The following is a 15225-nucleotide window of genomic DNA, read 5'->3' as shown; positions in this document are numbered from 1 at the left end:
CTGTTATCAGTTTTACAACTACATAGAACTCGTTCTGACCAACAATTACATTTCAGAAATTTGCTAGCCTGGGAAAATGATAATTTTTATCAGCTTCTTAAGCCTCAAAGCTTTTTCTACCGTAATTTTTATTACTTTTTCGTCATCGTATAACGTGTATACATGTACATTACAGTGCTGCACATTTTTGAACATGTACAGTACTGTACATATCCTGTTTTATTTTTTACATGTGATTTCCGTTAGGAGTCCGTTAAGCCCAGGGCGCTATTCATTTCTCAGAACTGGCCGGCCAGACCGGTATATTCGAGAACAGAATTTCGTTGTTTGTCAGATTTGTCCTGTCAAATCAGTCAATGCATCAATACTATACATTGTTATAGTGGATTTGTGAGAACATCTCGTGAAAAAGGCCCATTTCACATTCAAACTACCTGACCAGCCGGCCAGTTCTGACAAATGGAAAGCGCCCCAAGAAAAAAGCATTAAAGGAAATTAAATGAATACATTTTTTGATTTTATACAAATGTACAACCAGTTGAAAATTGTTTAGACACTCTCCCGAAAAATAAAAAAGATAATAAAAAAACTTCAAAACCGACCTTCCGCCCTACATTTATTTCCTAACCTTCGACAATTTGATAAGGGGGTGGGAAAATTAACGGTGATCTGGTATCTCTTAGCCAAGGGTGCCTCAATGTGTTTACATGCGCAAGTGGTTAAACAACCGATGATTCAAATCAGTGAGAAACTACCATAATATTCAAATAATGGGGGTCAGCGTAGTGCCTTTAAAGGGTGGGGAGGTGAGTTAAAATTTGTGATTTCAGGCGGTACGCTACATTTAACGATAGACAACGAGCCTGAGTTTTCTATGAGCGAATAGTCAACGAGGCGCAGCCGAGTTGACTATCTCTTATTAAAACAAGGGCGAGCGAGTTGTCTTATTGTTATGGTTCAAACTCTAAAGGATCGTAGTCCAAAACTTGCACTTTTAAGCCAAAAATCAAGAATAATTGTCTTTTTAAAGACCAACGTGCGCTCGATTGTGCTCTATCGACGGGATTCAGCGAATGAGATAACAATGGAAAACCCATTCGGATTCGTGGAATTCCAATAGAACAGTGATGAGTTTGTACTTGTTTCGGATATCTAGCTGAATAAAATAAAGAAAAACGAGGGAATCGACTTGAGGCTTGCAAATGAATTGAAGCCGCACCCAAAAGACACGATTCTGGAAACTTTTAAAACTACCGACAAACTTACGTTTCTCATTTTATGCTCTACTGAATAATAATGAATATGAACCGGAGGATGTAATATACATATTACAAAGATATATCTTACTACCTCTGTTCCTGAGATTCCGACTATTTCTTACGTACATTCCAGTCCGGTCTAACTCATATCGTATAATAGTTGACATATACAAGGGTGGACCATGTACCAATCCCTTTGTAGTAGGGTTGTTAAGTTGCGATTAGTAGAAACCGCACAAAGAAAACTGAAAGAGAAAGAATTGAAAAGCGGGTAGATGACAGCTTCCATCCCACATTTCTACCCTTGTCACCGGGGTCATGATCATTGGTTGGAAACTCTTTTTGACCTGGTTGAACCACGACAAGTGAGGTGAGTGGTGTGACAAAGTTATACTGAAGAGACATCTGCAGGGTTTTGCTTTTCAGTCGGGCTTTTTCTGTCGAATCATCAGTTATCAGCATTTTGATCAGCAGCTGCTTTATCTCCATGTAAGCCCACAGCCTCTCGGTGAAATCCTCGATCACCACTTTTTCAGAAGGGACGGTCAGGTCGTGGAGAGTGCGTGACAAGGTGTACGTGACAGGATTGCTGCTGGAGATACCGCGAACATCCACAAGCATACGCCTTGAACTTTGCCCCTCGTTAAGCTTTCCACTCACTACAAGCTCTGATCCATCGCAATACTGTGCAAACGACAAAGCAGTCACTCTGGTGTCATCCACTATATCGCTGGGATACTCGAAATTGACTCGGAGCAACAAAGGTGTGCCGATCTCGTCGAAGAATCCCTCCAGTTGACTTGCAGCGTCTTCATCCGGGTAGATCCTGCGAGATGTTCCTCCGTTCTCAAATGACAGTGCTGTCAGGAAGTCCAGATCTAATTCGTAAATAGAACCGAATCCCAGGGCAAAGATGGATGCTTTCAACTCATTCGCTTTCAAAATATTGGATCGGATCATTTTAGTATCGGTTTCTCCTTCTGTTGGAAGACCGTCAGTCAAAAACAGCACCATAGGGAAATTGTTAGCTATTGGAGAGTCTGTCTGGTTAGCTGTGTTGCTAAGGATTTTAAGGGCTAATAGTAGAGCATCGTTGATGTTGGTTAAGCCCCCTGCTTGTACACGCTCATCGAGTAATGCTTTTCCAGTTTTGATATTGTCACTGGTTGCAGCTGAAGCATAATCTTGCCACAGAACAATGTCTTCATTAAAAAGAATGATATTAAAAGCGTCCCCTGCGCGAAGCTGGCTCAAAATAGCAGACATGGCCTCGCGTGTTTGTTCAATCTTTTTTCCTTTCATTGAGCCACTGACGTCGATGACAAACACGATGTTTTTCGCTAGTGGGCTTAGACCACTTGGTGAAAAATATTGAACAAAATGGGAGCCAAGTATCTGGATAGTGCCTGCGTCATTTCCACGATGCACGTCGTACCTGTAATATTAGAAAAGCATGTCGTCACCCGGACAGTAACCTGCTAGGCTCTTCTTCTAAACCAGTAATAGTTCTCACTAAATCTGCCCCCGCCTTTGTATAATTGTTTCACGGCAATAATTTAAGATCAATGGAGTCCATCTGATGCATTTAGTTATTGAAGTCTATGGACTACACTATTAGGCTTCTTTTGGGCGTATTTACTTGCAACATACGCGTGTAGCCGTCGTATTTGCCCATTTAAATTTTTAATTATTTTCGAGCTAAAACCTGACAATACAAAATGCCAACGGACAAATGCGATAGCTATACGCGTATGTTGCAAATTAATCCACCCTTTATTGCTGTGCCGAGTACGTCACGACATTGTTTGCTGCGCAATTTTCTTGTTGAGTGACAATGCTCTATAATACAATAACGAATGCGTTTGGATATTGGTCAACGTGAAAGGTTACCAGAAATAACTTCAAAAATACAGGCAGAACACGTGAACTTTCAACTCGTGGTGATTACACGCAGGCCTATTACATTCAAAATGAACTTACAACAATTTCCTTGCCAAGACGTCAAAAGCCTAAACATTCCATGAATCAGACAAAACATGGCACATTCAAAGAATAAAAAAAAAATATGTGATCCTTATTCGACCCACTCTTTGGATCAAATACTACTGACAGTTTGTGAGCGAAATGAATTATCTCGTAATTGCATGACAATGTTTACGTTTGAAGGTTTTTGTTTACCTACGTCGTAAGATGCAAACGATTTCCACTTGTTTGCACGACTTTCAGTCAATGACTAAAACTCTACTTTCTTGGATGATACGCCTGTAATGCTTTCCATGTCATTTTCGGTAATTTCAGATACACATTTTAGCCATTTCTTCAAGCAAAAGATGTTTCCCGCGATCACATGCAGAATGAAGGTCATATTTTTCGTAACCTCGTTGCAAAGACACAGCTTCCAGAATCCTTCTTGTGTTTATTCGTCCCCCAGCGAACCTTCGGCAATCATAACGAGCCGTGTTCTCAAAAATCGAGGCTTTTTCTGCTAAGGCGAAATTTTCCTGTCTATACGCGGGGGCTTCTTGGGTGCCTACTCGAATCATCACGTGATCTGAATCAGGTGACAAAATCGATGTAAACATGTAAGCCGAATTTGTCTATTCGCAACCAGGAACTAGGCATTTCTATCTATAGTACTTGCATTTCATTTTAAACACAACATATCGAATCGGTCTTATCTCAGCACTTTGAAATGACTAAAAAAAAAAATAGAAAAGGGAAGCATAATTGAAAACAAAGAGCGTGCACTCTACATAAATAAAATTTCGTGATATTATGGTTGAGCTGAAAAATAAATTTTAAAAATTGATCTTTTTCTCTGCATGTTATGACGAAAAATAAGGCAAAACATAATCGAAACACAATGTGTAACAGGAAACTTAGCTCGATTTGAATTTTATATTGCATGTAGAAATAAAGTTGTATTTATTCAGTTTTGTGATCATTTCATGAAAACACCTGTCACAAGGATCTTTGTTTTAGAGTGCTAGCTAAGTTGTATGCGGTATACTTCCAAAAATAACCGTGGGTTTGTTACTCTTCTACATGACGCGTTTTCGGTTTTTGAGCAAAGGAAACATTTTCAGGGTAAAAGGCTGATAGTACTTATGAGAGAATTTGCTATCTTGAAAACGGTATTTTAACATAGAAACAACAAATTGAGGGACCCAGAATTTTTGGATATAGATTTCCGAATACCGTAATATTCCCTATACGTCAGGTGTAATACCCCTATCCCCTCCCTGAAATATACCCTTCGGGATGATATTTCGATTAAGCTACTCATTAAAGATACCTTAGTTAACTTCTTTCAATTAATTTCTTACCACGCTAGCATATAAAGACACTTTTGATGCGCAAACCAGTTCTTCCAACTATACGCCGTGTCACTAAGATATTCCTAGCGTACTAAAGTAAACCCAAGGAGTTATAAGCCCGGGGCAAGAGAATTTTACCGCAAGCTTATTTTAATTACTTTCTTTTATCATAATTTTAATCTTACACAGACAGACCCGAATAAATAATTCACAACTGAAATCGTAACTATTTCCGATGAAATTCTTGTTACAATAATTTATTTTTAAGAAACCCAGTCGTTATTCGCAATTCACTGAATACAACCCTTTTTCCCAACACAACATAAAAGAAGCCGATAGATAACGCCACTCTTTAAAAATAAGAATTTAAATTAACAAATAAAAAATGGTTTGTGCGCTGGATTGAAAATAATTTTTTTTTATATAAACTGTGTTGCATTTAATTTACCTGACTATGAAATCTCCATACACTCCGTCCACTCCATACATTCCGTCCGGTGTTTGATTCTTCTGGTCGTTTTCAGTTGGATTGTACTCGATATGAACCGATGTTGGTGATGTATAATTCACTTTTGCCAGTGGATTTCCCTTCTCAAGTGCGTCGCTGGGGTACTGGCGAATTTTCATCACTTCAACATGACTTAGGGCTTGTGGTTCTTCGATGTCGACGACAACTTTAAGCACGGGAACGATCTGTTTTGGTCGAATGCTAATCACTTGTTCGTAATTTCCTTTTCGCCTTACCAAAAGTTGTTGATAGCTTAAATAAAATTCAGCCCGGCTTTTGGGTGGCATGTTGATCTTGGTTTCAAAGATAGCCATACCTCGTACGGGTAGTTGAGATCCACTTAAAATTAAGTGGACGAGGCCTGCAATTAAATCCTCATCCTTAGCTTTATGATACTCAATTTCCGCAACTTTCTTCTCCTTTACCTTCCCGATGTAGCGTGTTCCGTTTACCACCATCGAGAAGTTTGAGATAAACGCGGTTTCCGGAAGCAGAACAACAAACTTGGCTTCTCTACTCTTCGAGGAATTGTTCTCCAATGCACTCGTAACCAATGTATTGGCAAAGCGTGATGTGATTTTCGATGCTACGTGCAAACTCAAAGGCGTCAACTCATCATTTTGTACATCTCTTGGATGGCGACTCAAGCTTGGATCGAGATCAGCCGTGAATGACTTTGAACGCGCGAACTTGGCTATGCTTAGAAGAAGCACGAGGCTCAACAAATACGACTGCATCATCGTAGTTTGCTCTGCTCATTCAGAAATAAGCCTATTCTACTCGTTTTGACGCTTGGAAGCACCCACGAAAAAAACCAACCCTGATCGAAACTTCTGTCAAATGTAATGTTTTTTTTTACGCTTTTGGGTGTGCCATAATTGTTATGCTGCCAGTAGTCTAGCAGACATGCTAATTTCGAAACAACCTCGTTTCCATGATCTTTTTTCCCATGTGAAGTGCAGGGCTGAAGATGACATATGCTGCCATGTGCCTTCCAGACGGTGAGAGATTACAAAAAAAAAAGACTCGAGGGAGGGGTGGTGTATATATGTTGCAGGTTAAATCGGATTTTACCACATTTTTGGACCGCCAAAATTTATATTTGTGTCGCATGAAACCTAAAAATAATAATCCAGTTCAAATTCAATTGCTATATTAGAGCACAGAAACTGTTAGTGTAAACCGGCGTCGCTGGCCGCGGATCCAACTTGAAAAATTAAGATGTAAAATATAGACGGTAAACTGATCCTGACGGCTAAAGCTGTCAAAAATAAACAGAGTGGATAAAAAGAAAGAAAACTAGAATATATTGAAACCATTTGTCGCTGTGTTATTGCAGTTTTTTATTATATTTGAAAAATTAAGGCTTAACTTTTCAAGTTGTTTCCGCACGACTTCAAAAAGTCGATATTTATAGCCGTAGCTTGATTTCCAGCAGCAAATTAAGGCTATATCTTTCTTTAGATACCGTAGAATTCCGGTTATAAGCCCTGGGCTTATACAACTTCGTAAGGGGTTTTGGGTGGGCTTATAGGCGGAGGGGCTTATATCCGGGAGGGCTTATAAGCGGAATAAAAAAAAAACGTTTCAAAACGAGCCACGGGAGTGTTGATGGAAATACGTTTTTTAATTAAAAACACATAATAAAGCAACATTTAGCTCTATTCAGTACTGTCATCTGGTAGAGGGGGGCTTATATCCGGGGGGGCTTATAACCGGATGTATTTTTTTGTTTCCAGGATGATGGGCCTATAACCGGGGGGGCTTATAAGCGGGGGGGCTTATAACCGGAATTCTACGATATTCAATTTAGACCCAAAATCTGCGAAATCCTCGTGACGTAGCTCCTTTAAAACTGTTTTCAGTTTAATCTGTTTCAACCTGAAGATAACAATCTATTGGACTTCCTTTTAATAAATTCAAATTATTTTACGTCATTACCTAAAAGTGTGGTTTTTTGTGTTCTGCTGCTATTATGCCAGATGGCATAATGCCAAGCAGAACATATTGCTATCGAAGGAGGGAATGGAATGTCTAGAACAATAGAAAGATGTAACAATGGAAGTCCGTAACAATTGAATGTGGTAACAATAGAAAGTATGTAACAATAGATAGCAGATACTTTCTTTTTTATAGACTAAGTAAAAAGGTATATCTATTATTTAAATTTGATATCTTAACAATCAACTAGTCTACATCATAAAAATAAACAAAAATAAAAAAAATTCTCCGTTTCTGATATAAAAAAAGTGCGTGTAAATAGCAAATTTGTAACAAAAGGTTGTAACAATGGGGAGCCCAGGCTCCTGCTAAGAGCTCTCTGTCGCGCTATATTAGTACGTGCAAGTACGACGGGTTTCAGCTGCTTTCAGAGTTGTGAGGCTCGTGACGTACGCAGTGGTCGCTAACGATGAGTCTGCGATAAGGCATTACAAAAAAAAAAAAGATTTTGGATTGACGACGAATCTGTTATCAGCCTTTTTTTCGCGGCGGATAAAAAAATAAACCCTGATCGCCCGTTAGTTAAGGTCAAATAAAAAATAACCGAAGATCTCATTCTGTATAGGTTCGAGTTAAAGAAAAACGAACGATCGACAAAAAAAAATATATTGGATTGTTTTTGCACGTTTGGTATTTATACGCGCTGAAACAGATCTTATTGAGATTAGTAGTAAACGCGGGGCCGGGATAAAGTCCCGAGGTCTCTGGAAAACGCGGGTTGCCGGGATACGGGGTCCCGGGATCTGTGAAAAACGCGGGGACCAGGGATGTGGAAAACTAAAAAATGATTAACAAAATTTCTTGCTGGCTATAAAGATAAGATAACAAGTACTCTCAAGTACTGATGGGTTAATCCTGTTAAAAATATTCGTTTATTATTATTATTATTATTATTATTATTATTATTATTATTATTATTACAAGTTTACATTTAATAAGCTTTCTCCGATTAAGGATACACGTTTTACGAAGATCCTGAGTTAGTTTGTAATGTATTTTAAAAGACATAAATTAAACTTGTCATTTTAGCCAGAAAGATATTTTTTGAATTTTTTTTTTTGTTTTTCCACACCTCGACACCCTGCGTTTACCACAGAACCCGGGACCCCGTTCTCCACTTATCCGCTTTTGCTTTTTTACCTGTAGTGTGACACAATTAACCTTAATAGCTCCAAAACTGTCATGTACAGACAGCGAAATTCTGCTAAAACAACTCTTTTAGAAATCGAGGAAAATAAAATAAAGCATCACCATAAGGGAAATTGTCTCCTCTCTTGGACGTGTATGATCATTTTTTTTTTTTTACTTGTCCAAGTAGGTGGGAAGAATTCATCTGCTTAAAGTTTGAGCGTCCGCTGTGAGCTAACACACTATTCCAAAATAAAGAGAATTTGTTAGTTAGGTATTACCTCAAGCTGGACGTTGCTCAGTGCAAACTGGTTAACACAAAGGGATTGAAGAACATTGAAAAACAACCTGGTGGCTGGTAGCTATTAGACGTCTTTAAAGTGCAAAATATCAAAGGCATTTTTCGATCAGCTAAGCAGTTCACTGAAAAAATTAAGAAATTCATAAACAGTTGAAAAATTTATCTGACAAATTAAAACAAACCGATGAAGGGGAAGAGGAGGGGGAGGGGTTGGGAAAACAATCGACCAAGCCAACTGTTAGAAGAAGAAGAAAGCTTCCAGCACTTTCTACACTCAAAGCATTTATTCATATTATTCTCGAAAACAAATTTACTTATCTTACATAACTAGGTAGTTGCACGCCCCTTGAAAGCGACTATGGGCTGCACTGCCCAAGTCTTTCTGCCAGTCCTAATAAACGTCCCTTCCCTCCCGGAAGAGAAGTATCTTAGGAGCATAGAGGGCAATGATCTGGTCCTGAAGTCATGACTAGATGTCCCCCAACGGGGACATCCGAAGCTTTACTTTATCCTTTGGATGTCAATATTTTTACTGCGCTAGCCGTATATATGTTTCGTTAGAATTACCACTGTTAAATTCTTGTTTCTTAATAGCTTGATTCAAAAGACGATAATAATGAGTTAAAGTTCAATGCCACTGCTATATATACTGAGGCAGTTCTTTGTTTTTTAAGGCTTAAAGAACAATTTAACAGCGACTGTTTACAAGCATTCTATTTCACACGGATTGTTTAGGTTGTGCTAGTAGACACAAAATCGAACAAAAGACAAGAAAAACGAAAGAAGTGGTAATCCGAATGATGAAAGTTTCCATCCAGCACCAGTCGGCCTGATGTCGTTGCTGTCTCGGGATCCTACTTCGTTGCTGTCTCGGGATCCTACTTCGTTGCTGTCTCGGGATCCTACTTCTTTGAACGAATCTGAATCGACCACGACAAAGGAGGTGAGAGGTGTAACAAAGTTATACTGAAGAGACATCTGCAGGGCTTCCTTTTTCAGTCGGGCCTTTTCTGTCGAGTCATCAGTTATCAGCAATTTGGTCAACAGTTGCTTTATCTTCATGTAAGCCCACAGCCTCTCGGTGAAATCCTCGTTCAACACTTTGTCAGAAGAGACGGTCAGGTTCTGAAGAGTGCGTGACACAGTGTACGTGACAGGATTGCTGCCGGACTTTACACCGCGAACATTCACAGACATCAGCCTTGAACTAGTAACGCCTTCCTTGATTTTCCCGCTTACGACAAGCTCTGATCCATCATAGTATTGAGGAAACTCCGAAGCAGTTACTCTAGCGTCATCCACTATATCGGTGGGATACTCGAATCTGACTTGCAGTAATAAAGGTGTGCTGATCTCGTCATAAAATCCTTCCAGCTGACTTGCAGCGTCTGTATCCGTGTAGATCCTGCGAGATGATCCTCCGTTCTCGACTGACAATGCTGTTAGGAAATCGAAATTCACATTGAAACCGAATCCCAAGGGCGAAGATGGAGGCTTCTATATCGTTCGCTTTACGAACGTTGGCGCGAATCCTTCGAGTATTTCTTTCTCCCGCTGTTGGGACACCGTCTGTCAGAAACAGTACCACAGGAAAATTGCCAGCGATTGAAGAGTTTGGCTGGTTAGCTGTATTTCTAATTCTTAGAAGCTGAAGGGCCAGAATAAGAGCAGCGTTGATGTTGGTACCGCCTCTTGCTTTAACGTGCTCAGCAACAAATGCTCGCCCTGCCTGGATGTTGTCGCTAGTTGCCAGTGAAGCGGAACTTCTCCACTGATCCGTCCCAGCATTAAATATAACAATATTGAAAGAATCACTTCTACGAAGCTGGTTCAGTATGGTAAACATTGCTTGGCGTGTTTGTTCAATCTTCTGTCCACTCATTGAACCACTGACGTCGATTACAAACACGATGTTTTTCGCTAGTGGGTTTAGACCGCTTGGTGAAAAATATTGAACAAAATGAGAGCCAAGGATCTGGATAATGCCTGCGTCACTTCCGTGAGCTACATCATACCTGTCATATAAAGAGAGAAACAATCGTCAAACAGATTCCTTCGCAAGCGTTCTTTCAGTTGTCTACATGTGCAGGGAGGAAGTAACAAAGCAATCAAATTTAATCGAGCAAGCAAGCGCGCAAGGAAAGGGAGGGGGAGGGTGGAAGGGAGAGAAAGAGGAAGAAAGGGAGGGAGAGAGAGAGAGGGAGGGAGGGAGCAAGGGAGGGAGGGAGAATGGAATGGAGGGAAAGTGAGAGACAGGGAGGGAGGGTGGGAGGGACAGAGGGTGGAAGGGAGGAAAAGTGAAAGGGAGGGAGAATAGAAGTGTGGGAAAGTGTGAGACAGGGAGGGAGGAAGGGAGAGAGGAAGGATGGGAGGGAGAGAAGGTGGAAGGGAGGAAAAGTGAGAGGGAGGGAAGAAGGGAGAGGGTGGAAGGGAGGGAAAGTGAGAGGGAAGGAGGGAGGGGGGAGGGAGGGAAGAGGTTGCAGGGAAGGAGGGAAGCTAGCCAGCCAGGGCTAGTAAGCCAGGAAAGGAAGGCAGGCGGGCTAGGCAAGCAAAGAAGAAATCAGGCGCAGAAGCAAAGAAAACAAGAAAGGAAAGACAAAAAAGATCAAAAACTAGGGAACAAAAGGTTTTTATTTCGATAGTGAGAAACATCATGATATCGTTTATCCGCTCTGGATTTTGACCACTGGGATTTCGTATTTAAATCTCCTTTAACAATATCGCTTGATCGTGACAGTACAAGAGCAAACGAGGTCTCTACTGGGGTCTCCATACTGAAAGAAAATTTCTCTAGTCCAATATAATATAGCAAATATTGGATCGGCAGAAAAGCATTCTGGTTGAATGATTTTAATTATGTGGCCTAGTCAGTCGTGAAATAAATATTTGTACGTTACCATAACATTGAAAACAAGTCATCTCTGAAAATAGCTTTGTACAATGCGATATGCTAATATCCTATCAAAACTTTATCTCCTTGCTTCCTTTTTGCTAAAAGCACCATCTTCTGACTCGTTTTACAAAACCGAAATCATGTGCCCCAAAACATGCAAAAATTAAAGGTCGCGTGATTTAATTTGCCATGTCGTGACACGAATTCTAAACAGTTCCATTACGAACAAAGCTCCAAATATGTCTATTTAGAAACAATATTGCAAGCGCTCGAGTTAATTTTATACAACAAGTAACAATGTTTATTATTTCGAGATGTTTTCGTCCCTCAATCTGAAATTACAACGGTTTGACATTGAGTAAATATTAAATTTTCAGTTTTTTTTCCATCGCGTGACCTCCGATGCACAATGTAACAACTTTCGCGTGTCAGCACAAAGCTTGAAACAAATGTTTATTAATCAACATTACACTTTACCTTATAATGAAATCTCCATCTATTCCTGCTGATCCCAGGTTTCTCTGCTCGTCTTCACTTGGAATGTACTCGATATGAGCCGATTTTGGTGATGGTTTAGTTACAACTGCCAAGGAATTGCCCTTTATGGGTTTATCGCTCGGATTCTTGCGAATTTTCATCACGTCAACATAACTTAGGGCTTGAGGTTCTTCGATGTCGACCACAACCTTAAGCACGGGGACGATCTCTTTTGGTCGAATGCTGATCACTTGTTCGTAATCTCCTTTTCGCCTTACCAAAAGCTGTTGATAGTTCAAACGAAATTCAGCGCTGCTGTTCGGTGCCACATTGACTGCGATTCCAAATACATCCATTCCTCGTACGGTTTGCTCAGATCCACTCGTGCTCACGAGACCTGCATTCCGACTCTCGTTCTTAGCTTTCTCGTACTCGTCCTTGGCGGCGCCTTTCTCTTTAACCTTTCCGATGTAGAGTTTTCCATCCACTACCATCGAGAAGTTCGATATAAAAGCAGTTTCCGGAAGCTGAACAACGAACTTGGCCTCTTTATTCTTGAGCGATTTGTTCTCCAGCGTACTCGTTACAAGTGTATTGGCAAAGCGTGAGGATATTTTCGATGCTACGTGCAAACTCAAAGGAGTCAACGCCGTAGCGCTTTGTACATCTCTTGGATGGCGACTCAAGCTTGGATCGAGATCGGCCGTGAATGATTTGGTGCTTGCATACTTGGTAAAGATCAGAAAAAAAGCGAGGCTGAACAAATACGACCTCATTTTCGCGGAAGATCTATCCTTGATCATTTAGGGAAGTCAGCTCACACAGACTGCTGGAAAACACCCCAGACACCCTAACAAAACTGCTTTGATAAGCATGCCATGAAACATGTTTTCCTGTTTAAATGCCATTAAAACTATTGAGGCATGTTCCATTACACGTTATGCAAATACTGTATGCTGCATATATTATTGTGTTTACAACTCGTAGCTGCTGTCTTCAGTTTTTCAGGAGGGGGACATAGAGGTTTGTGGTATGGCGGTGTTGGCCAATTTTTCACAAGGTGTTTCGGTAGTTTTAGTCTTGAATTGCGGTATTCTCCATAGCATTATGGTAGACGACAGTCGGTATAAACACTTATCCTTCACTTTTTCCGACCGATTTGTAGCCATTTCTGATCGTTTCAGAAGCAAGCTGAAACATTCTAATTTTGTCAAGCGTGTCGTCATTGTTTCCACGGTCCCACCGTTCGCTTTTGCCCTCGCGTCAACGAATCCGCAAGCTATGCAAGCTTACTATGAAATTGCGGCATTGTTTATTTTTTTTTTTTTTTGCGGTATTGCGATATTTACCGACTTTTTGTGGTTATACGGTGTTTAGCCCCTCCAATCCCCCCCCCCCCCCCCCACCCCCCAATGTACCTCTCGATCAGATCCGGATGAGTCCTGCTTGAACGAGTAGCGTGACTCGAGACAAGTTGTTGCGCTTAAAAGCGCGCGGATGATTAACCCTATTCAGACCGGGGAGGGGGGCTTGTGAGGCTCGCGCTGACTTTGAACTCTTATAACTTTTTTTACGATTTAACCAAACGCTGCCAAACGTTCAGAGTTTTCCTAAAATTTATCTGGCAATAATTTGGTGGGGTTGGATGATGTGGTATGAACTTGACATCACCATGACAACGGCATTTTGACAGGCATGTTTCCCCAAATTTGTAATTTTGTGTGTTTCTGTTAATAAAAATCAACTTAAATTGATTTTTTTTTTTTACATTTTTAACGGGATTTTTATTGATATTGAGTACTTTTAAGTAATTTTGGGTAATTTTGAAATCCAAGATGGCGGCTGTTTTGACATCATGATATTTGTCACGTGATATGACGTCACCATCCCACGTGACGTATACAAAAAGAAAGATGTTCAGACATATAATACATCCTATAAGTTTCATTGTGATTGCCTTTAAGCAATGGGGGGGGGGGGGGGGGGGCTTAACGGAATCGAACTTTACTTTCGTACCTTTTTGGTACGCTTCGGTGGCATATCAGGCGAGTTTGGTCGAGCCATGGTTCGTATTTTGGCGAGACGCAGTCGAGCCAAAATACCCATGGCGAGACCAAACGAGCCTGATATGCAGCCGAAGCGTACCAAAAAGGTACCGGATTAAAGGTATTTACCGTACCCAAATTCATCCCAAAAATCCGGTTGTATTTATCGCTCTGTTGAAGCCATGCTTGCAAGGTACGTACTGCAAATTGTGTTGACTTAACTTTTACCAAGTTCCTCTTCTGCATTTTTTTTTCCAGTCTGAATGTCTCAGTACTCGTCGGCAAACATCGCACAATTGGCGAGTGCGCTCAAGTTTAGTTTTGGTGGGAAAGTTTTTCTCTTTTTACGACCGCTAAACACCGCTAAATTTAAATTACGAAATTTTTTTTATTGGTAAAACCTCTTTTCAATTCATCGTACAGTAACACTACTTTACTTCAAAGTGACCGTGATATGGTGGCATATCAGGTCAGTGACTTGATATCGTAGGATATCAGGACAGTAGATCGCGCTTCTGATTGGCTACTTGCGAATTTGGGTACGGTAATAAAGCGAAACATGATCTTGCCTTCTTTAACTGTCCAAATTTTTTCCATAAATATGGCCAAAGGGAAAATATAAATTTTACGGTCAATAATATTTCCATATTGTTCGTTATAAAAAATGCAGGGTCGTTAAAGGAGAAGTTCACTCCAGAATGGCCATTAATTTTTTTTACGCCAATAAAAAGTTTATGCAAAGATATGTTATTCACCAAAATTTCAGCTTCTAACGAGCGCTTAAATCCTACGAAATCCTTTTCTGAAGTAGCCCAAAACTCGACAACTGAACGCCGCCATCTTGGAGCTGTTAATGTATGCGTGACGTCAAAGAGCTCAGCCTGAAGTTGAGCGGGAAAATTTTAATTACTTCAAACTCCTTGTTTCTTTGTAGTGGCTTTTGTTTGTCAAAATGCCTGTTTGTGCAGCTCCATTTTGCTTAAACAGAGCTCCAAGAAATACAAAAAGAGGTATTTCCGTTTTCACCGTCTTTCAATATTTAAAGAACAATTGCTCAAAAGCGGACACAAATATTTGTGTGTTCCGGCGTTAAATCGGGGTCCGATCGAGTTCATTATTGAAGTGCAATTTTCTGCAACTTTTTTTGTTGATCTATTATTACCTATCCTTCGAGACCCTCGATTTTTCTCGTCGTCCCGCTCGACAATCTGTCTCTGGGTCTCCGAGGATGATCATGTTACCAATGTTGCAGTATTGCATACGGTACGTGCATGTTGCAATCAAGATTTGTGACAA

General features: G+C 40.4%; 1 pseudogene across 1 annotated transcript; it reads right to left on the bottom strand.

Moving 5' to 3' along the window:
• Window positions 1–237: 237 nt before the first annotated feature.
• Window positions 238–12816, bottom strand: LOC144648193 (uncharacterized; annotated as a pseudogene). Its single transcript, XR_013569670.1, has 5 exons — window positions 11885–12816; window positions 9257–10529; window positions 8392–8455; window positions 5025–5839; window positions 238–2694 (listed from the first exon to the last, which is right to left on the bottom strand). The product of XR_013569670.1 is annotated as an uncharacterized LOC144648193 (transcript).
• Between the last annotated feature and the right edge of the window lie 2409 nt (window positions 12817–15225).

This window comes from Oculina patagonica, chromosome 4, assembly GCF_052425735.1.
Source record: "Oculina patagonica isolate OP01 chromosome 4, crgOcupat, whole genome shotgun sequence".
Taxonomy (NCBI): Eukaryota; Metazoa; Cnidaria; class Anthozoa; order Scleractinia; family Oculinidae; genus Oculina; species Oculina patagonica.
The sequence above is the reverse complement of the archived record's forward strand: the minus strand, read 5'-3'. Positions and strand labels throughout refer to the sequence as shown.